Genomic DNA, 22,659 nt, shown 5'->3' on the forward strand with positions numbered 1-22,659 from the left:
CCAGCTACTCAGGAGGCTGAGGCAGGAGAATGGCTTGAACCCGGGAGGCAGAGGTTGCAGTGAGCCAAGATCTCGCCATTGCATTCCACCTTGGGCAACAGAGTGAAACTCTGTCTTTAAAATAAATAAATATGAGTTTGCTCAGGCTGCCATAACAAAGTACCACAGGCTGGGACTTAAGCGACAGAGATTTATTTCCTTACACCGATATCAAGGTCAGCAGGGTTGGTTTCCCCTGTGGCCTCTCCCCTTGGCTTGTAGATGCCACCTTCTCCCTATGTCCTCACACGGTTGTCCCACACTAATATGTCTGTGTCCTAATCCAATAGGACTGGTGTCCCTATCATCTTCTCTTCTTATAAGGACACCAGTCCTATTGGATGAGGGCCTGCTCCAGTGACCCCATTTAACTATAATCGTCTCTTTAAAGACCCTGTCTCCAAATGCAGTCACACTCTGAGGGCCTGAGGATGATGACTTCAGCATAGAATTGGTGGGGCCTGGGGACACAGTTCAGCGCATGGCACACAACCCCTCATTGTTCCAGAAATCTCTAAAGTGCAAACGAATGTTCAGTTCTTATTACCATTGGCTCTCCAACAGCTGCAATCGAGGGTGCTCCCAAGCAGGCCACAGATGCAGAAAGGTTCCCTTACAAACAGGCCAGCATAGAAGGCTAAGGATCCTCCTTTTTCAAGGAAAAAAATGGTTTTTTGTGGTTCACACATAAGGAGAACTCACAGACTCAGTTTCACAACTTTAACCATGAGTCACAAGTTAGCACAGGACACAAAAACCCACTGGGCGGCTGCAGCGGCTGCAGAAACGCGGAGCTCCGCGAGCCCCAGAGACCTCAAGGGGCTGCTGTCTGCTCCAGCCGCACAAGATGCATTTTGGGAGTGATTTTCACTCATTGAGATTCAACAAGATCAACATAGAGGACCCTGCCCGCGATGGAAAAGACACACAATATACACAGGTGGTGAGGATGAGACCGGGGCGCCCTCCCAAGCCCACGGTCAGGACGGGCGGCCCTCGAGCCGACCAAACCAGAATCTTGGGACCCGTGATCAAGCGGTGGGTGCTGTTAATGCTGAAGATAGCAGGATCCTCAAGGCAAACAGACCCACACAGGCAAAAAACAAAAAGGCCCAGATTCCCCGTGTCTGCCACCCAGCAGGGAGCCCGGGGGGTCACTGAAGCCGCTTCCCCCAGAAATACAGCAGCCGGGCTCCAATCAGAGGCATGTGTCAGAAACCACACACATACACACACACACGTGGTACATGCCACATATCACACACATACACCACATACATCATACACACACCACACACATCACATACCACATACCACACATGTCACACACATACACCACATACAGCATACACACACCACACACATCACATGGCACACACCACATATCACATGCACACACCACATACACCATACACCACACATTACACACACATGCACCACACACATATACCACACACACACCATACAGCACACATATACCATACACACATCTCATGCCACACACCACAAACCATGTGCCACATATCACATGTCACACACACACACCATGTACCACATACATCATACACCACACACACCCTGCACACACACACATCTCATACACACCACACACCACACACACCACACATCACACACACATCAAACACACACATCAAACACACACACACCAAACACCATATACCACACAGATACCACACACACACATACACACATACACAGCCCTTCTCTTGCTGCATGAGGCCACCCTGGGGAGGAGGGGCATGAGGGCACAGAGAGCCCACAAGATGCACTTCTGAGGCCACACACACAGCCCCATGGTCTGGAACCTCAGCCTCATGGGCATGTAGCATGTGTGTGTGTGTGGTTTCTGACATGTTTGCCTCTGACTGGAGCCTGGCTGCTGTATTTCTGGGGGAAGTGCCTTCAGTGGCCCTGCATGCTCCCTGCTGGGTGGCAGACACGGGGAATCTGATCCTTGCCAGAGGATCAGATCCAGCAGTGGACGATACTCAGAGAAGAAGGTTTGCAGACTCAAGGGAGCCCAGACGCAGAAAGGACGGCTTGCCCAATAAAACACACAGCAGGTGTTTAGAGGAAAAAACAAGCCCCAAGATCACCAAGCATCCTGGGTTCACTGCTTAAGATGGAAGAGGTGCAGCTCTCGGCTGCGAGGATCATAATTGCAAAGGTCGCCAAAGGTCTGCAGACACTCAGCGCCAAAAGGCAGGGCCGTTAGGGGAAGCAGCGGCCTCTGCGAAGGCTCCAGGTGTCCTTTACTTGGGGGACTGGAACCAGACAGGCAGCCCTTTGTGCTGTCACTGTGGTTTGGGGATGTTCCATCTCTGCTGCAAGCTGCCACTTTTTCCTCCTTCCTGAGGGTGGGGTGTGATGGCCACACTTACTCAGCTGGAAGGAGGGCAACTTGTCAGTTTTGATTTCGTGAAGACCAAGGAAGAAAAGCTGTGAGATGCTGTTTCTGGGCAAAGGGATATCGCTTTTCATTCAGCAAATACCCGCTCGTCTCCCAGATGCCAGGCACAGCGGGAGCACCCAGAGAGAGGGCGCCTGGAGGGGAGGCTCTGGACGGGGTGGATTTCCCACCAGTAGACCACAGGCAGTCTGGAATTCTAGACGTCACCTCCTGGACTGCCTGAGTTGGCAGAGCCCTTAGAGGTCATCTCACCCAATTTCGCCATTGTCTATTTGGAAAACTCAAATAGACAATGCCCAGAGGAAGGAAGCAATGTGCCCTTTGTCATCAAGCGAGGTAGTGGCAGAAACAGGGTGGTGCTCGGGCTTGCCGTTGTCCCACCCAGCGAGCTGGCCACGGTGGTACTGGGCCTCTCAGAGCAGGGCAGCATCCCCCAGGGGCTGTGAGCAGCACCTTCCCTGCCCGGGAGGGGAAAGAGCTAAATTCTCACTTAGCAGCAGGATGCTTCTGGGCCTCATTACGATGGTGCAAATTAATATTTATCATGCAATTATTCATCTTTGTAATTGCTAGTATTTCAAAGGGAGCGCAGAGGCTTTCATTAGAACACTTGGAACGTTATTCAGATGAAATGTCAAAATGAGCAGCGTCCCTCTCCGCACCGGCAGCCCCTGTGTCCAGCTGCCTCCAGAAGGTTCCCAGCACCCGGGTCCACACAGCCGTGTTGCTGCCACTTCCAGGTGCTGGCTTGGGGTTTGGGTCCATTTGTTAGAAATCTTGACTTCTGGAAACCTGGGGGCATCTGAAGCCAGAAACTCGAGATTCAAAGGGCCTGGTGGCCGTGGGACTCCATGAACATGAGCAGCAGAGCCTCTGAGGGCAGAGACAGGACAGTGTCATCAGGAGCCCCCACATCCTGCTGCCCCTCTGCACCCACCTGGCCGGCCTCCCTGCCTCGCACCCTCACCCCCTCCGGCCACATGCAGCTTGTGGCTTCCCTCCCTTCCCCTCCCTCCTACCTGGGGGCAGGTCTCCTTACCCCTGCCTCCAAGCCCACCACCAGGTGTGCCCGCCAGGGCTCTACCCTCCTACTGCCATCCAGCAAACATTTTAAGGTGTCTCATGCCATTTGAGGTCCATAGAACACTTTCAAATATTGGATGTTTTGTGGCAACCTAAGAGGATAAGAAGGTGGGCTCCAGTGGTGAAAAAGCAAGATTTGGAAAACGGAGACCCCCTCGCCCAGGGGTAGCAGTGCCTGGGCCACCTGCAGCATTGACATCAGCAAACTGCCAGGGAGGAGAGTGGAGGCTGCAGAACAGTCAGGTGCAGGCAGGGGCCCAGGGAGGAGGCGAGACCTGAGCAGGGATGGAGCAGAGGGATGGCCGGTGGTGGGGAAGGAGGATGGGGATGGAGGAGGAGGAGGGTCAGACATGGCGCCCAGTGCCTGGCCTGGGCAGCTAAAACGGCAGCCCCAGGGGAGACGGGAGGCTCAGCCTGCGGTGAACTGAGGGGCCTGGGGCTTCCTCGGGGGATGCAAAGGCTGAGGATGGATAGGGGTTGCAGGAGGGCACAGGCAGAGCTCAGATGAGAGAGTTGGGGTCGTGGAGATACCAGGAGCCATCAGAATTTGAGTTGACCCAGAGAGAGGCACAGAAAGAGCGGAGGTAGCCGGGACAGGCCCCGAACACACACGGCCAAGAGGAGGCCTGGAAGGGGCGTTCAGAGGGAAGGGGCCCCAGAAATGGGGCAGAAAGGAAGCTTCTAGACAGCAAAGGGGCACAGGGTCAGGTGCGGCAGGGAAGGGAGGTGTGGGTACAAATGCGGTCCCCTAAACAGGTTGAGATCCTCACCCCCAGCACCTGTGAGTATGACTTTAAAACCTCACCCGACGGAATCCAGGAGGTGGGAGAGTGTTCTGGAAACAGCAACATCCCCCACAAACGAAGCTTCAATGACTTCTCTGGGGCCCCTAAGTTCTGAAGGCTCTGGATGTCTGAGACTGGGTCCCAGCCACAGCAGCCTCTCCCGATCCTAAGGCACTGCTAGAGGACCCCTTGGTGATGCCCCATTTCCCTTCCCCGCCCGACTTCTGCTCCCAGGACCAGCAACAACAGCTAGAGCAAGGTATATTCCTAGAGCTCTGTCATTTAACACTCACGGTGGCCGAGTGGGCAGGTGTGATGATTTGCGCATCTCCCAGGGAGGAAACCCACACATATCAGGGGAACCACAACTTCTCCCAGGTCAGAGAGACAGAGCTGAGCCCTCACCTGCTGGCTGTCAGGTCAGGCCAGCCTCCCACTCCATGACACAGAACGGACCTGAGGGGACCCCTCGTTGAGGCAGGCCTGGGCTCCAGTGCCAGCCCTCTCCCGCTGTGTGGCCTCGGGGAAGCCTCTTCCCCTGTCTGAGCCTCTGCATTCTCATCTGTAGAATGGGGATGCTCTGTCCTGCCTTCCAGAGCGTTGCTGATATCAGAATCCAGGAGTGGAACTTGGGCAGCAGAGTAGCGCCGGTGCCCTCCAGGCCAGCCCATTCTGTCCAGGCTCCAATTTGGCAGTGGACTCCTCCTGCCCTGACCCTCACCCTCCATCTGCCTGTTCCCCGGGGTACGCTAGTCACCACGCTAAGGATGCCCTGGGGCCAGATCCCCTTATGCCCCACCTCCAAGCCCACCAGGTGTGCCTGCCAGTGCTCCACCCTCCTGGGGCTCCACAGACATCTGGCACCTTGAACCCAGCAGGGCCCCTGGAGACAAAACCCTCATCTACCTTTCACTTAAGCAGGGCCAGAGAGAGTCAGCCTCCTTTCCTTTGCTTTTCAACTGCTCCCAAACCAGCCCCGAAGCAGCCTGCCATGAGGCCCAGACAGCCTGTCCCATCCCAGCCCAGGCAGGATTAATATGCATGTATGGTAATCAGCGAAGCCCAGCAATTTGCATAACAATCAGAGGGAGCGTCCCCTCTCCTGGACTGCTTCCAAGGGCAGCTCCCACCCTGGTTCCCCACAAGACAGCAGGGGAGGGTATGATGGGGCCTCTGGACCCCCCAAGTGCTAGACCGGTGGCCTGGCTTTCAGCCCTGGAGGCTTCAGCCTGGAGAGAGTGGGATAGGTGGGGTACGGGGGTCCTTGGGCAGGGGAAGATACCAGTGAGACACTCATCTGACTGTCTCCAGAACTGTTTCCCGCATTCTTGAGGCCATGCTGGGGAAGCGGGAGAGAAACAAGGGTGTGGCCTCTCCTGGGCCTGCGTCCTGGGGAGGTGTGGAGTTGGGGGGCTCCGGGAAGGGACTCTGCTCACCTCATCGAGGGGGCCTCTCCTGGGCCTGCATCCTGGGGAGGTGTGGAGTTGGGGGCTCTGGGCAGGGACTCTGCTTGCCTCATTGAGGGAGCCTCTCTTGAGCCTGAAAAATTGGAAAGGTGCCAGGACTCCCTTATAAGGTCATTTGCCCTTAAGGAGATGGAGGAGAGTGTGTTCTGGAAGCAGCACCGTCCCCCATAAATGAAGCTTCTTATGACTCGGCTGCTTGGCCAACCTCACGGAGCCCCTTCCTTGGGCCCCTGGGGACACAGAGATGCCTGGGCATGGCTCCATCCCTTCTTGAGGGCTCGGCAGAGAGCAGCCAGGCCCTGCAGATCACCCTCATGCACGGGCCAGTCCAAGGTTTCCAGCATCTTGGTAGCTCTGCAGGCAGCGCCCTTCCCCGAGGGGGTCTTAGGCTGTCCCTCTGAACAGATCCCCACTTGCAGGAGGCTGGGCTCTGCTCTCCAAATGCTTGTCCATAATAATGAAACCCTTGCACATCTGCCCAGCACCTAGGAGCTGTCCAGAGTACCACCACATCCCGACCCCTATCACCCCGTGACGGCCCCTCAGTGGGCACTGGAACAGTGGAGCTCAAAGAGGAAGGATCTGGTGCCACCACGCCCCACCCCAGATCAGAGGTAGGAAAACCCAGGACTCAAGAGAGCTGGTCCAGGCCCTGCCCACCATGTCCATCACCCAGTCATCCATGGGCACAGTGTGAGCTGGCCCAGGCCCTGCCCACCACATCCATCACCCAGCCATCCATGGGCACAGTATGAGCTGGCCCAGGCCCTGCCCACCACGCCCATCACCCAGCCATCCATGGGCACAGTATGAGCTGGCCCAGGCCCTGCCCACCACATCCATCACCCAGCCACCCATGGGCACAGTATGAGCTGGCCCAGGCCCTGCCCACCACGCCCATCACCCAGCCACCCACTGGCACAGTGCCCAACAACTCTTCTCCCCCGCCCCCTGCCTACTCTACTCAGTGACCAGATGAATCTTCTAGCTCCTCCTCTGCCCTGACCTCAGGTGACAAGCTGTGGCTTGCTGGGGAAGCCCAGTGGCTCACCGGGCACCAAAGCCCTCCCTGCAGGTGAGGACCAAGGAGCCCACCCAGCTGGTGCAGAGGCAGGAGGGACACGTCTGCCCTGCACTCTGAATCATGCAGACATTTGATCCTTAATAACAATATGAGGAGGAGCTGTATCAAGTCTCAGGGTTTTTATGGGCCAAAAGTGATCCCACATTGGCAATTTCGTACAGTTCAATGTGATCATAATTATTAAGGTGTTAGGAGCCCTCTTAACAGAGCAGGCATCGTTCCAAGTTCTTTACACGTGTTTACTTCACCAGCATTTCTGACAGCCGTATCAGACGGCCCATAATGAGGACATAGAGCTCAGAGAAGTGAAGTAACTAACTCAATATCACACCTCTCCCACACACCTAACAGAATGGCTAAAATGAAAAATAATGACACCAGACACTCACAAGGATGTGAAGAACCCGGATCATGATACGCTGCTGCTATGGATGTCTTGGGACAGACACACTGGAAAAACAGCTTGGCGATTTCTTAAAAAATCTAAACATAGGCCGAGCGCAGTGGCTCACATCTGTAATCCCAGCACTTTGGGAGTTCGAGACCAGCCTGGCCAACGTAATGAAACCCTGTCTACTGAAAATACAAAAAAATTAGCCAGGCATGGTGGTGCATGCCTGTAATCCCAGCTACTCGGGAGGCTGAGGCAGGAGAATCGTTTGAACCCCAGAGGCAGAGGTTGCAGTGAGCTGAGATCATGCCACTGCACTCCAGCTGGGCAACAAGAGCAAACTCCGTCTCAAAAAAAAAAAAAAATCTAAACATATAATTACCTTGTGACCCAGCAATTGCATTCCTGGGCACTTGTCTTAAAGAAATAAAACATCCGCACAAAAACCTGTACACAAGGGTTCATAGCAGCTTGACTTGTCATAGCCAAAACCGGAAACAGCCCTGATGTCCTTCATCCACCAATGGTTAAAGAAACAGGAACATCCAGGCCAGGCGCGGTGGCTCACGGCTGTAATCCCAGCACTTTGGGAGGCCAAGGCAGGCAGATCACCTGAGGTCAGGAGTTCGAGACCAGCCTGGCCAACATGGATAAACCCTGTCTCTACTAAAAACACAAAATTAGCTGGGCGTGGTGGCGCATGCCTGTAATCCCAGCTACTTGGGAGGCTGAGGCAGGAGAATCACTTGAACCCAGGAGGCAGAGGTTGCAGTAAGCCAAGATCATGCCATTGTAATCCAGCCTGGGCAACGAGAGGGAAATTCCATCTCAAAAAAAGAAAGAAAGAAAGAAACAGGAACATCCAGGCCGTGGGACCCTACTCTGCAGTAAAAAGGAACTATTGATCCACTCAGCAAACTGGAGGAATCCAGGGAATTAGGCTGAGTGAATAAAAGCAATCCCAAAAAGTACGATGCAGCACAATTCCGTGTATACATTTTTGTAATGAAAAAACTTCAGAATTGGAGGACAGATAGGTGGTGCCAGGGATTAGGGATGTGGAAGAGGGGTGGGTGTGGCCATAAAAAGGTAACTCCAACTCCAAGGATTCTCATGATGATGGAGCTCTTCCACACCATGACGGGGTGGTGGAGACAGGAACCTGCACAAATGATAAAGCTGTACAGAATTCACACACACACACACACGCACACACATATACACACTAGTACAAGCAAACTGGAGAAATCTGAATAGGATTGGTGGATTGCCCCAGTGTCTATTTCCTGGTTGTACTATCATTGTACTATAGTTTTGCAAAATATTGCCATCGAGGGAAACTGGGCAAAATGTGTAAAGGACACCTTCCTGTTCTTCTTTTTTTTTTTTTTTTTGAGACAGAGTCTTGCTCTGTTGCCCAGGCTGGAGTGCAGTGGTGCCATCTCTGCTCACTGCAACCTCTGCCTCCTGGGTGGTTATAAGTAAAATGCTTATTCCCTTAGAAATGCTTGTTCCTCGGTGCTGAAAAGAACAACTAGAGCTCAAAGAATTTTCTCAGCAAGGCAACTTTGCTTTCTGCAGAAAGGGTGCTCCTCACAGATGCAACAATGGCGAGAGCACACCTGAACAAAGGAGGGAAGCAATTTTTATCCCTCATGCGGTTTGTCCCTGCTACTGTGTCCTGTCTCCATTGGCTGGAGCTGGACCTCATAATCTAAGCTAAACCTGACTGGTTAATAACTTAAAACTTTCCTAAATAGGTAAAGTCAAGGGAGAACAAAGGAAAAGAGGAAGTTGCTTATGAAAAGACTTAGAGAAGTAATAACATTTCCAAATAAAGAAGGTGCATAAGCTGTGAGCTGGGACACGCCTGAGCATGTCTAGAACAAATACCTTGGTTAAAGTACAAGGACATAGAATGCACTCATTCCCTTATATCTAAAAGCTACATAGGATAGGGCTTAACAAACAGTTATTAGCACAAAGCAAGGAGGCTTGAAGGAAGTTAGTCTTTAAAAGAAACTATTATTTCTAACACTTATGATTTATTCTTTAACAAGAAGGGAAACTTTGAAGAGGAATCTTTTTACTTTCCACACTGGGTTCAAGTGATTCTCCTGCCTAAGCCTCCTGAGTAGCTGGGATTACAGGGGTGCACCACCATGACCGGCTAATTTTTAGTAGAGATCGGGTTTCACCATGTTGGTCAGGCTGGTCCTGAACTCCTGGCCTTAAGTGATCTGCCCACCTCAGCCTCCCAAACTGCTGAGATTATAGGTGTGAGCCACTGCACCTGGCCTCCTTGCTATTACTTCTTTTTTTTTTTTTTTTTTGAGACAGACTCTCGCCCTGCACTGGAGTGCAGTGGTGCGATCTCGGCTCACTGCAACCTCCACCTCCTGGGTTCAAGCGATTCTCCTGCCTCAGCCTCCCAAGTAGTTGGGACTACGGCTGTGTGCCACCTTGCCCAACTAATTTTTGTATTTTTAGTAGAGACAGGGTTTCACCATGTTGGCCAGGATAATCTCAATCTCTTGATCTCATGATCCTCCTGCCTCAGCCTCCCAAAGTGCTGGGATTAAAGGTGTGAGCCACCACACCCGGCCTATTACTTCTTACAACTGTGTGTGCATCTACAATTATCTGTATGTTTTTAATTAACATTTTCTTTAAAGATGGCCAATTTAAAAAAAAAAAAAAAAAAGGCTGTCACCACCCAGAGGAATCTAATGGGACATGACAACTAAATGTCATGTGGGATCCTGAGTGGGATCTTGGATCAGAAAAAGGATGTTAGGTTAAAAACGAAGAAAACTGAATAAAATATGGGCTTTTGTTAATGAGAACGTTAGCAACATTGGTTTAATACTCGCATCAAATGTACCATGCTGATGCAAGATGCTAAAAATAGGGGAACTAGGGGCAGGGTGTGTGGGAACTCTCTGTATTATCATCTTAATTTCACTTGTAAGTCTACAAATGTTCTTTAAAAAAGTCTACTTAAAATTTTTTGAAGATACCAAATAACTACTTTATAAAAAGGTTTGGAAGCACCTACGAAAGCTACATTGAGTCCAACCCTTTGGCCCAGCAATTCCACTCCTAAGTATATACCCAAAAGTAATGAGATCTTGTGTCCACCAAAGGCATATAAAATAAAATTCAGTCAGGCGTGGTGGCTCATGCCTGTAATCCCAGCACTTTGGGAGGCTGAGGCGAGTGGATCACCTCAGGTCGGGAGTTCAAGACCAGCCTGGCCAACATGGTGAAACCCCATCTCTACTAAAAATACAAAAATTAGCTCAGCGTGGTGGAGCCTGCCTGTATCCCAGCTACCCGGGAGGCTAAGGCAGGAGAATTGCTTGAACCCAGGAAGCGGAGGTTGCAGTGGGCCAAGATCGTGCCACTGCACTCCAGCCTGAGTGACAGAGTGAGACTCCACCTCAAAAAAAAAGAAAAGAAAATTCATAACAGCTTTTTTCAAAGTAGACAAAAACTGAAAACAAACCCACTATCCATCAATAGGAGAAGGGATGGCAAATTAGGGTATATCCATACAATAGAATAATACAAATAAAAAGGGAACAAACAACTGCTCCTTTTTGTAAATGGGCAGATCTTGTGAGAATAATGATAAACAGAAGAACTCAGACAGAAATGGCTCTGGCTGGGATGATTCTGGGGACGTGAAGCTCAAGAACAGACAAAACTACCTGCAGTGCCAGAAGCCGTGGCACCACCAGGGTAGGAAATGTGCTGAGGGAGAGAGAACACAAGGACACCTTGGCCAGGCGGCAGCCACAAGGGTGTATAGATGTGTATGTATGTTATCATACATTTTTTATAGCAAAAATAAATTTTGAAAAAAGATCACACATGTTATGGACTGAATGTGTCCCCCCAAATTCATATGTTGAAGCTTTGAGACCAGGTGCAGTGGCTCATGCCTACAAACCAAGCACATTGGGAGGCCAAGGCAGGAGGAGCTCTTAAACCCAGGAGTTTAAGACCAGCCTGGGCAACATGGCCAAACCTTTTCTGTACAAAAAATGTTTTAAAACCTTAGCCAGTGTAGTGGTGCATGCCTGTGCTCCCAGCTACCCAGGAGGCTGAGGTAGGAGGATTGCTCGAGCCCAGGAGGTTGAGGCTGCAGTGAGCTATGATTACACCACTGTACTCCAGCCTGGGCAAAAGAGTGAGACTCTGTCAAAAAAAAAAAAGAAAAAAAAAAAGAAGAAGCTAACCTCCAATGTGATAGTACAGTATATGGAGGTGGAGTGTTTGGGATGTGATTAGGTTTAGATAAGGATGGGGCCCCTGTGATGGGATTAGTGGCCTTATAAGAAGAGGAAGAGACACTGTAACTGCTCTCTTCCTCCTCCTCCCCTTCATGCTCCTCTCTCTCCCTCTCCCTTGTGAGGACCCAGTGGCCATCTGCAAACCCAAGGAGAGAGCCCTTGCCAGGACCTGAATCCACCAGCCCCTCGAAGTTGGGCTTCCAGCATACAGAATTATGAGAGATGAACATCCTTTGTTTAAGCCCCTAGTCTATGTTATTTCATTCTAGAATCCCAGGCAGGCTAAGTCTACACAGCAGGAAAATGTTGAAGCCAAGTAGGAACCCAGAGGTCTGGTTTGCAGAGCTTTAACCATGACGACCCCATGCTCATTTTCCCAAAGAAGACTCTAGAAACCTGAACCCGCTCCCCCACCTCAACTCCCTGCTGCCCCAGCAAAGGGCTCCAGCTGCTCTAGATGATGTGGAAGCCAGGGCGCCATTGACATTTTGTGCAAGGTAACTCCCTGTGGTGGGGCCTGACCTGTGCATCCCAGGCTCCAACCACGCCTCTGGTCTCTACGCAGTAGCGCCAGCAGCCCACCTCCCCACAACTGTGACAACCAGAAATGTTTCCACACATTGTCAAGTGTCTCCTGGGGGGCAAAGTCGCTGTGCTGAGAACCGCGGCTGCATGGGAAGTTGGCACACAGCCGGGAGAGTCGGCACCAAAGAGGAAAAACAATTAAAGCGGCGATAATAAATGCAACAATAACAGTGACTGTAGAAACAACAATAATTTTGATAATCACAACCATAACAAAAGTGATCGCAGTAGCAGGGATAGCACCACGCACAAACTCACAATGCAACAGTAGGGATAATAAACAGCATGACACGGCTAATTGTCATTTAACACATTTAATGACAGCACTAGTGTGGGGGTTTGCTGAGAGTGGGTGCACTGGGGTCCTGTCTCTCCAGCCCCCTGTGAGGACCCAGTGGCCACCTGCAAACCCAAGGAGAGAGCCCTTGCCAGGAACTGAATCCACCAGTCCCTCGAAGTTGGGCTTCCAGCATGCAGAAGAGGGCAGTTATGGTGTCTGAGCCAAGCTCAGAACCCCCCTGTCTCTCCAGCTCCCTGTCCCTGTGGAGGTGACTTCACCCTCTCTGAGAACAGGATCCTCCTCTATAGGTGGCCAGGTGGGTCAGCTGAGGTCATCCATGGAGAGCACTCAGCCAGGGGCCCGGCTTCCAGGGAGTACGGTAAATGGTCCCTGCACCTCCCGGGGGGGATCTGTGCCCAGGGAAAGAAGAGGTTTTTGCCCAGGCCTGCAGGTTGGGCCCTGAGCATCAGGAGGGATCTGAGGATTCTCCCTGGTGCTTGGTTTGTCTCCAGAAGGAGCCCAGGACTCTGGAGACTCGGGTTTCAGTGACTCTGCCCACACCTGGCTATAGGACTCGGGCCAGTCCCTCCACCTCCAGTCTCGGACAGAGAATGGAAAAACGAGCTCTGACCTTTAGACTGACCTCCAATCCTGCTGTCCTTGGAGCCCTCTCCCTTCTGGTCAAGTCCTCTTTTTTAGGGACACTTCTCCCCAGCCCCGCTTATGCCCGGAATGGCCGGTGACAGGCCAGTGCAGCCACAAATCCATGGGGAGCCAAGCTGGGGGTTCTCCGTGTCCCTAGTAAATGCACCTCCCTTGAGCAGTTTCTCAACAGGAGGACTCCCAGTGCCTGCTAAGGAAACAGAGAGCCAGGCCACCAGGACACCTTAGAGATCAAAGGCCACCTGTTCATAATTAAGCAACAAAGTCGCCCTCTCCACATCTTAGCACTGCGTGGGGTGCCCACGCTGGCCCCACAGCTGAGGCTCCCGGTCCCCACCCCATCAGTCCCCAGGTGCAGACACAGGCGTGCCAGAGCCCAAGGCACCGGGCCACCTGGGAACCTTTGCTACCTGCTCTTCTGCCCGGCAAAGGAATGGGAGGAGGAAAGTGTAGGCAGGGAGGGCTTCTGACCTCTGGTTCTGGAACCTTCCACCCAACACACCTGCACACCAGCTCACACCCGTGAGCCAGGAAACAAAAGTCGGGGCAGGAATGACCAAGATCAGTCAGGGAGGGAGGCAGCCAGGAAGAGCCCCCACCCAGGCCAGCCCGGGAGGAAGGGAGGCAGGATGACTCCCCATCCAGGTCAGCTTGGGAGGGAGGCAGCCAGGATAAGTCTCCACCCAGGTCAGTCTGGGAAGGAGGGAACCAGGATGAGTCCCCACCCAGGCCAACCCGGGGCCCCTCTCCACACAGCCACTTCCTGTTCCCAGAGGCCCTGAGACTGCCACATCCACCCTCCCTGCCCCACACATGCACCACCCACCAGACACACCGACACACCACACACATACACACAGGTATGCACACACGCACACACGCACACACACACCACTCCACACTGGACACACACACCAGACAGCCACAGCACACGCGTATACACAGGGGCATACGTACACACACACACCAGACACACATTCACCACACAGAGACACACCACACACGTACACACAGGCGCACACATACACACACACACACACCAGACATACATTCACCACACAGACACACCACACATATACACACAGGCGCGCACATACACACACACACCAGACACAGATTCACCACACACACAGACACACCACACATGTACACACACACGCACCACACAGGCATACCACACACGTACACACAGGCACACACACACACCACCAGACACATTCACCACACACACCACATACACACCATACCAGACACACACATGACACACACATTCGCCACACACACAGACACACCACGCATGTACACACACACACCAGACACAGACACACACACACCACACCAGACACATTCACCACACAAACACACACACCACACACACACCTCACACACACCACACTCACACACACACACATTCACCACACACAGACATACCACACATGTACACACACACAGCAGACACAGACACACCACCCACGTATACACAGGCACACACACACACCACACCAGACACATTCACCACACACACACACCACACACACACACCACACTGGACACACACAACACACACATTCACCACACACACACACACACCACACATGTACACAAAGGCACACACAGCACACACACACCACACACTCATGCACAGCACATATGCACAGCCACACATGCCACATAAACACACACCAACCACACATGTGCACACACACACCACACACAGCCACCACACACACCACACACCTCCTCATGCACATACCACACTCATTCATACACACCACACACACACCACACACCACACACCTAGGCGGAAACACTGGCACACACATTCACACCCAGATGTACTCAAGCCACACACACACTTTCCGGCACTGGGTGCAGCAGTGAGGAGCAGCACGAAGCTGTGCCCAGCAGACAACAGAAAATTAAGGTGACACGACCATACTCTACGAAAGGAAAAAGGCACCCTGTCCCTTCAGCCAGGCTGGGCCAACCCGGACCAAGGCTGCTGTGCACCCGTCCTCCCCCCAGCACCCTGGGGAGGTCCAGACGCACCCACCTGCCCCAGCAGAGCAGCCTCACGCGCGGTGTCCGGGCTCCCCGAGGCCCAGAGCGCCCGTGGCTGGCCTGGGGCTGCTGGACGGCGGCTTCTCCAGGCGCAGAGGGAGAAGGGAGGGGCAGGGGCAGGGGCAGGGGCAGGGGCAGGGGCGTGCATCCTGCCTCCCATGCTGTGCCTGCACTCCTGAGGGGCAGCCGCAGCTTTTGAATTCCCTGGGGCTACAGAGAGGTCTGGACTGGAGAGTGCAGACAAACAGACGGACAGACAGACCGACAGACAGATGGACAGATAGACAGGGCTCCTGGGCGGGAGTTGGGGGAGACGCAGGGGGCCTCTCTCAGTGGATTTCTCAGGGGTGGGGGCTCCAATCGGCCAATACCCTTTCTGGGCAGCCCACCGAAAATGTGTGAGGTGTTGGGTGTGGTGGAATTTCAAGCAGAGGGGCCTGTGGAGTGAGTGTGTGGGTGTGTGTATGTGGTATATGTGTGTGTCTGTGTAAGGTGTGTGTACTGTGTAATGTGTGTGTGTATGTAGATGTATATGTGTCCATGAGTGAACGAGCATGGTGTGTGGTGCATGGTGTATGTCTATGTGCAATGTGTGTAGTGTGGAGTGTGTGTGTGTGGAGTGTGTGTGGAGCATGGTGTGTGTCTGCATGAGGTGTGTGTACTGTGTAGTGTGTGTGTGAAGTGTGTGTGATGTGTGTCTGTGTGAGATGTGCGTACTGTGGAGTGTGTGTGTGTGTGTGGTGCGTGGTGCACATCTGTGTGAAGTGTGTGTACTGTGGAGTGTGTGTGTGGTGCATCGTGTGTCTGTGTGAGGTGCATATACTGTGGAGTGGGTGTGTATGAAGTGTGTGTGATGTGTGGTGTGTGTCCATGTGAGGTGTGTGTACTGTGGAATGTGTGTGTGTGTGGTGTGTGGTGTGTGTGTGAGGTGTGTGTACTGTGGAGTGTGTGTTTGTGGTGCGTGGTGTGTGTCCGTGTGCAGTGTGTGTACTGTGGTGTGTGTGAAGTGTGTGTGGTGCGTGGTGTGTGTCTGTGTGAGGGGTGTGTACTATGGAGTGTGTATGAGTGTGTGTGGTGTGTGGTGTGTGTGTGAGGCGTGTGTACTGTGGAGTGTGCGTGTGAAGAGTGTGTGGTGTGTGGTGTGTGTCCATGTGAGGCGTGTGTGCTGCATGGTGTGTGTGTGAGTTGTGTGTACTGTGGAGTGTGTGTGTGGTGAGTGGTGTGTGTGTGAGGTGTGTGTACTGTGGAGTGCGTGTGTGTGTGTGGTGCATGGTGTGTGTCTTTGTGAGGTGTGTGTACTGTGGAGTGTGTGTGGTGTGTGGTGTGTGGTGTGTGTGTGAGGTGTGTGTACTGTGGAGTGTGTGTGTGAAGTGTGTGTGATGCGTGGTGTGTGTTTGTGTGAGGTGTGTGTACTATGGAGTGTGTATGAGTGTGTGTGGTGCGTGGTGTGTGTGTGAGGCATGTGTACTGTGGAGTGTGCGTGTGAACAGTGTGTGGTGTGTGTCCATGTGAGGTGTGTGTGCTACATGGTGTGTGTGTGAGTTGTGTGTACTGTGGAGTGCGTGGGTGGTGAGTGGTGTGTGTGTGAGGTGTGTGTACTGTGGAGTGTGTGTGTGTGAAGTGTGTGTGGTGTGTGGTGTGTGTCCGTGTGAGGTGTGTGTACTGTGGAGCGTGTGTGTGAAGTGTGTGTGGTGCGTGGTGTGTGTCTGTGTGAGGTGTGTGTACTATGGAGTGTGTATGAGTGTGTGTGGTGTGTGGTGTGTGTGTGAGGCGTGTGTACTGTGGAGTGTGCGTGTGAAGAGTGTGTGGTGTGTGGTGTGTGTCCATGTGAGGCGTGTGTGCTGCATGGTGTGTGTGAGTTGTGTGTACTGTGGTATGTGTGTGAAGTGTGCTGCATGGTGTGTGTGTGAGTTGTGTGTACTGTGGAGTGTGTGTGTGGTGCGTGGTGTGTGTAAGGTGTACTGTGGAGTGCGTGTGTGTGTGGTGCGTGGTGTGTGTCTTTGTGAGGTGTGTGTACTGTGGAGTGTGTGTGTGTGAAGTGTGTGTGGTGCATGGTGTGTGTCTGTGTGAGGTGTGTGTACTGTGGAGCGTGCGTGTGGAGTGTGCGTGGTGCGTGTCTGCGGGTACAGGATGAGTCTGTGGGTGTGGTGTGCGTGCCCACGGGGGTGGGAGAAGCCCAGGGGTGAGCACAGGGTCAGCGCTGCGACGGGGCCCAGGCCGCTCTCAGTGACGCCCGCAAAACCCCACGTGGCGGGAACCAGGCTCAGCCACACTGGCGGGGTCAGCAGAGCCTGTCGGTGCAGGCGGCGTTCCCGGAAACTAGGAGGCCGCTGTGACCCCCAGACGTGCAGACCTGCTGAGGGTCCCGCCCAGCGCTGCGGCTGGGCGGGGTCGAATTGTGTTCTGGGCAATGCTGGTGTCACTTAAAGTGAAATACACAAGGGGCGGACGGGCGGCTCCCGGGCTCCGGGTCCTTGGCCTGGACCTCGGCCTCCCCAAAGTGACCCTGGATGGCACCGCGAGTCCCCGTTTCCGACAACCACACGGCGCTGGCTGCACACGTCCTGTTTGCGTGGTTGCTAGGAGGTTGCCATGGCGACTAATCGGGGATGAGGGAAGCCTAGCGCTTAACACATCCCCCTCCGACGGTCAAAATTGGGCCTCTCTGGCAGCTGCTCCTGGGATCACAGCCGCCCACGCAGGGCCTGGGGATGGCTGGGCCCCCACAGACCCTTCCAGAAGCCGACACACTGGGGGATGATGGATGAACAGGAGCAGAATGGGTTAAGGATGGAGCGCAAACACAAATGCGATTGGGCCAGGTGGCCAGGAAGTGCCTGGGTCCCCAGATGGCTTGGATCCGTGTCTGTGGGTCTGGCGGGCCCCTCATGTATGCCGGCTCCCCCCGCAGCCCCTTGGCCTTGGACAGGGCCACTGGGTCTCCCTCAGCCACAGATGAGGAACCCAGGCTGTCAGAGGTGAGGTGCCCTGACCCCACCAGGAGCCTCCCCGAGTTACTGTCAGGGTGCTGGGATGCGCCGGGATGGAAACACACACCTCCCACGGAGATGACGAAGAGACGCAGGCTCAGAGAGGCCTAGGGCCTTGTCCTGGGTCACCCAGCACAGCAGGGATGCTGCAGTGTGCAGGCAGAGGCACTGGAACACCCAGTCCAGAGGGACTGGGGAGAGGCACCGGCCAGGGACACAACGATGGGGATGGGGCAACAGGCAATTGTGTAATTAAATGCCCCGGAGGCCAGGTGCTGTGGCTCATGCCTGTAATCCCAGCACTTTAGGAGGCCAAGGCGGGCGGATCACCTGAGGTCAGGAGTTCAAGACCAGCTTGACCAACATGGAGAAACCCTCTCTCTACTAAAAATATAAAATTATCCGGGCGTGGTGGTGCATGCCTGTAGTCCCAGCTACTTGGGAAGCTGAGGCAGGAGAACCACTTGAACCCGGGAGGCGAAGGCTGCAGTGAGCCGAGATCACACCCCTGCACTCCAGCCTGGGTGACAAGAGCGAAACTCTGTCTCAAAAAATAATAATAAATAAATAAATGCCCAGGAGATGGAGCCAGGTGAAGGGCCACAGCAGGGGAGCCGAGTGTGGAGGAGACCGTGGCGGCACGAAAATCGGGAGAAAGAACTGACCCCTCCTGCTCTGCGCCCCAGTCTCCGGGGAGGAGGCAGTGACCCCGCTGCTTCCCTGTGCTCCCAGCCCCTGTTTCTCTTTGTCTCAAAGCAGCCCTTATGGAGGCAGGCAAGGGAGACTCACTCCTGCCACACACAGGGAAACTGAGGCCCAAGGCAGAACTGGCCCCAGCCCCCAGCTCTGCTGCCCCCAGCCCTGAGATTCTCCATTTCCACACTCGTGACTGCTCACTTACCCGAACAAGCCTGGGGCCCCGATCACACACCCCACGCTATGCCAGGCAGCAAGGGGCACCCTGGCCAATGCAGTGCCTGGCATGGGGCAGACGCTCCAGAGACACTTGTGAATGGGAAGGAAAAGCAGAGACTGCCACCACATGTGGCAGATGGGGACACTGAGCCCCAAAAAGGGCAGGGGCACAGAAGAGTCCATGGAAGGGCCAGGAGCAGATCCCAGGGCTGGGCCGTGGTGGCCCCCACCCCACAGCCCACCCCGGTCCCGAAGCAAGGGTGGGAGGGGGAAGGGAAAGAAAAGCCCCAGAAGTGGGTGGCCGAGTGGGCAGGGGCAGCCCCACACCACTGCCTCCCCCACCCCCGGTCTGCAGGGTGGGGGGTGCCGAGGCTTCTGCGGCCTCTGAGGAGGCAGCTGTTGCTATGGTGACCACCGTTACCTGGCAACTAAGCCGCATCGTCCTGGGCACCTGCTGTCTCTTCTCTGGAGCTGCTGGCTGGCTCTGGGGACAGACCTGTGTCCAAAAGCCCCCTTGTCTCAGAAAACCCACCTGTGGGGACAAGCCAGGTAGACGTGGGCACCAGGGGACCTGCAGAGCCTCTCCCGGGTCTGTGGGAACGAGAAGTGGAGCCACATCACTCAAGGCTTTCACTTTTTCAAAGCTGGGAATAATTGTATTGATTTATAGGATAATAAAAATAACATTGTAAAAAATTTCAAACAATACAGGAAAGTATACAAACAAAAGTAAGACTCACTGGCATCTCATCTTGGTGGTATCTCCCGTCATCTCTCTGTGTGGTGTATCAAGGCATAAAGGCAGACGTGATTTAACAAGGGGGTCATGCTCTCCACAGCCCTGCTCCCCCTTGGCCCTGCACAGAGACAGGTTTCTGGGTCAGCGACTTCACTCCATCACGCCGTCGCTGCCTGGTGTCTGGCGGTGACTCAGTGAGTGTCCCCTGAACTCCTGCTCAACACCCAGGTGGGCACTGGGCTCCTGAGATCTGAGACTCCATGCCTGGCCTCGGGAAAGTGGGGGCTCGAAGGCATCTGGACCAGGAGACCTTTGGCCGGTACATCCATGACCCCAACTTCAGGCCGGAGTGCCCCACTTCATGAGAAAGGGGCAGCTTCCACAGGGTGGGGTTCCAAGGAAAGAAGGAGCCTGCTCTGCCAGGGAATCAGGGCAGGCTTCCGGGAGGAGGTCTTTTTTTGGCTGAGATTAGAAAAACGAGAAAGAGGCCGGGCATGGTGGCTCACGCCTGTAATCCCAGCACTTTGGGAGGCCGAGGTGGGCAGATCACCTGAGGTCAGGAGTTTGAGACAAGCCTGGCGAACATGGTGAAACCCCATCTCTACTAAAAATACAAAAATTAGCCAGGCATGGTGGCGGGTGCCTGTAATCCCAGCTACTTGGGAAACTGAGGCGGGAGAATCACTTGAACCCAGGAGGCAGCGTTTGCAGTGAGTCGAGATTGCACGACTGCACTCCAGCCTAGGCGACAGAGTGACACACCATATATATATAGAGAGAGAGAGAGAGACAGAGAGACAGAGAGAGAGAGAGAAGAAAAAAGAAAGAAAAGAAAAAGAAAGGAAGAAGAAAGAAAAAGAAAAGAAAGGAAGGAAGGAAGGAGAGAGAGAGAAAGAAAGAAAGAGAAAGAAAGAAAGAAAAAGAGAACAAAAGAGAGATTAGGAAATAGAAATAAAGTTGGGGGACAAGAAGGAAACACAAAGAAGAAAAATGGGGTGGGCAGAGGCATAGAGGTGGGACTGTGCTGTCATCAATGGAGTCTTACCCGGCGGGGGCATCAGGGTACCCTGACCCATGCCCTCGGGGGGCTGGGCAGCAGGAAAGTGGGAACGGCACGTGCAAAGCCCAGAGGCAAGAAGGAGGTCTTTTCAAGAAACTGCAGAGGGTTCCAAATGTCAGGGTGCTGGGTGTAAGGCGGCAGCCGATGGCAGCCACGCCACCAGGGCCCAGGCTGAAGAGCATCGCCGGGCTGAGTGATGGCGGCTCTGGAGACTGAGCGCCACCCCTTGGTCGTCTTCACGGTGCAAAGACAGAGAGTGAGCGGTGGGGGAGAAGCTCCTGGGCCAGAGGGCCCCCGCCTGCCCTCTCTGTGTGCTGGGGGGAGGGATGGGTGCTCTCCCACCACCTGCTGGGCCATCTGGGGGGGAGGGTCCCAGGCTATGGGATGGAGCACAGGGTGCTAGACCCCTGGGGCCCTGGGTGAGCCCCCAGTCTGAGATCACAATGGAGTGGTCTGGGCTGGAGAGAGGGAGGCCAGAGGAGTCCCAAGCATGCCTGGTGGTCTGCGACGGTGTCCAGGAGGAGTTGAGGTTTGGGCAGAGCTTTGGTGACAACCAGGGTGTAGCAAGGGGAGGGTGATATTCAGGATATTCAGTCCCTTCGGGGTTCCCCGGGCAGGCCTCTGCTGCCAGCTCAGCACCAGGCCCAGGCTGGTGGAGGCCACCAGAGACCATTCAGTAGACCCTCCAGAGTGGGGCTGGGGAGCCCCTCCGGATGCTGATAGTGAATGACAAACATAGATGGAGAAGGGGGGCCCCCAGGACAGAGGGGCACAGGGCCGGGAGGTGGGTTGCAGGGTCTGAACCAGTTCTGCCCTGCCTGCCTGGGGACTGCCCACGTCCTAATCCCCTGAACCTGTGAGCATGACCTTATTTGGAGACAGGATCTAATTGCATCCTGGATTTTTTCTGGTGGGCCCTAAGTCCCATGACAGTGTCCTTGTAAGAGACAGAAGAGGAGAAGACACAGAGGGAGGCCACGTGAGGATGGAGGAAGAATGAGAGGGACACGACCACAAGCTAAGGAACTGGGGCCCCCAGGAGCTGGGAGAGGCAGGAAAGGTCCCCCTGAGCCCTCAGAGGAGCCTGGCTCTGCCGACACCTTGATTTCGGACCTCTGGCCTCCAGAACTGCGATTGAATAAATGTCTATTGTTTTAAGTCCCCCAGGCTGTGGTCATCTGTGAGTCCGCAGAACTGACTTGGGGACCTTGGGTGGCAGCAGCTCCCCTGCACACGGCCCCACGGGTCCAGGGCTGCCCACACTCTGTCCCTCCCAAAGGCAGCCCAGGTGATGAGGGCCGGTAGGGTGCTGTGGCCAAGGCCGTGTCAGCGTGCAACATGGAGGGCCCGAGGCTGCTCTTGAACAACACCCACTGCCTGACCCCAAAGGCCCCGTCAGAAGGCAGGCGCCCGGCAGCAGCACCAGTGTACCCTGAGCCGCTGCCCAAGGGCCTGGCCTGGGCACACACAGAGGGGCCGGCTGGGCTCGCGGCCTCTCAGGGCCATTTCAGGCCGGACCCCATGCTGGCAAACCATGGGGAAGGCCCAGAGAGGGTAGGGCCCTGTGGGATTTAGGGGGTATCAGAGGGCATACACTCTTCCAAGACCCAGAAAGAACCCCGGACCCTGCGGGAACCGCACCCTCAGCCCCTCCCGGGCTGCAGTAGGTCTAGGGGCTGGGAGCACCTGGGCGGGGGGATGGCGTCGCCTGCCAGCCACAGGGTCTCCAGACAGCTCAGATGGGGAGCCAGCCCCAGTGTCGCTTGGAAGGAGGCAGTTCTAGGTGGTC

General features: G+C 54.4%; 1 long non-coding RNA gene across 1 annotated transcript; it reads right to left on the reverse strand.

Moving 5' to 3' along the window:
- Positions 1-2,989: 2,989 nt before the first annotated feature.
- LOC134730155 (uncharacterized) lies at positions 2,990-22,659 on the reverse strand. The gene is made up of 6 exons (XR_010111830.1): positions 22,557-22,659; positions 19,812-19,928; positions 19,493-19,662; positions 5,775-5,877; positions 3,510-3,645; positions 2,990-3,343 (listed from the first exon to the last, which is right to left on the reverse strand). It is a non-coding gene; the product is annotated as an uncharacterized LOC134730155 (long non-coding RNA).

The sequence above is a fragment of the Pan paniscus genome, chromosome 23, assembly GCF_029289425.2.
Source record: "Pan paniscus chromosome 23, NHGRI_mPanPan1-v2.0_pri, whole genome shotgun sequence".
In the NCBI taxonomy this organism is placed as follows: domain Eukaryota; kingdom Metazoa; phylum Chordata; class Mammalia; order Primates; family Hominidae; genus Pan; species Pan paniscus.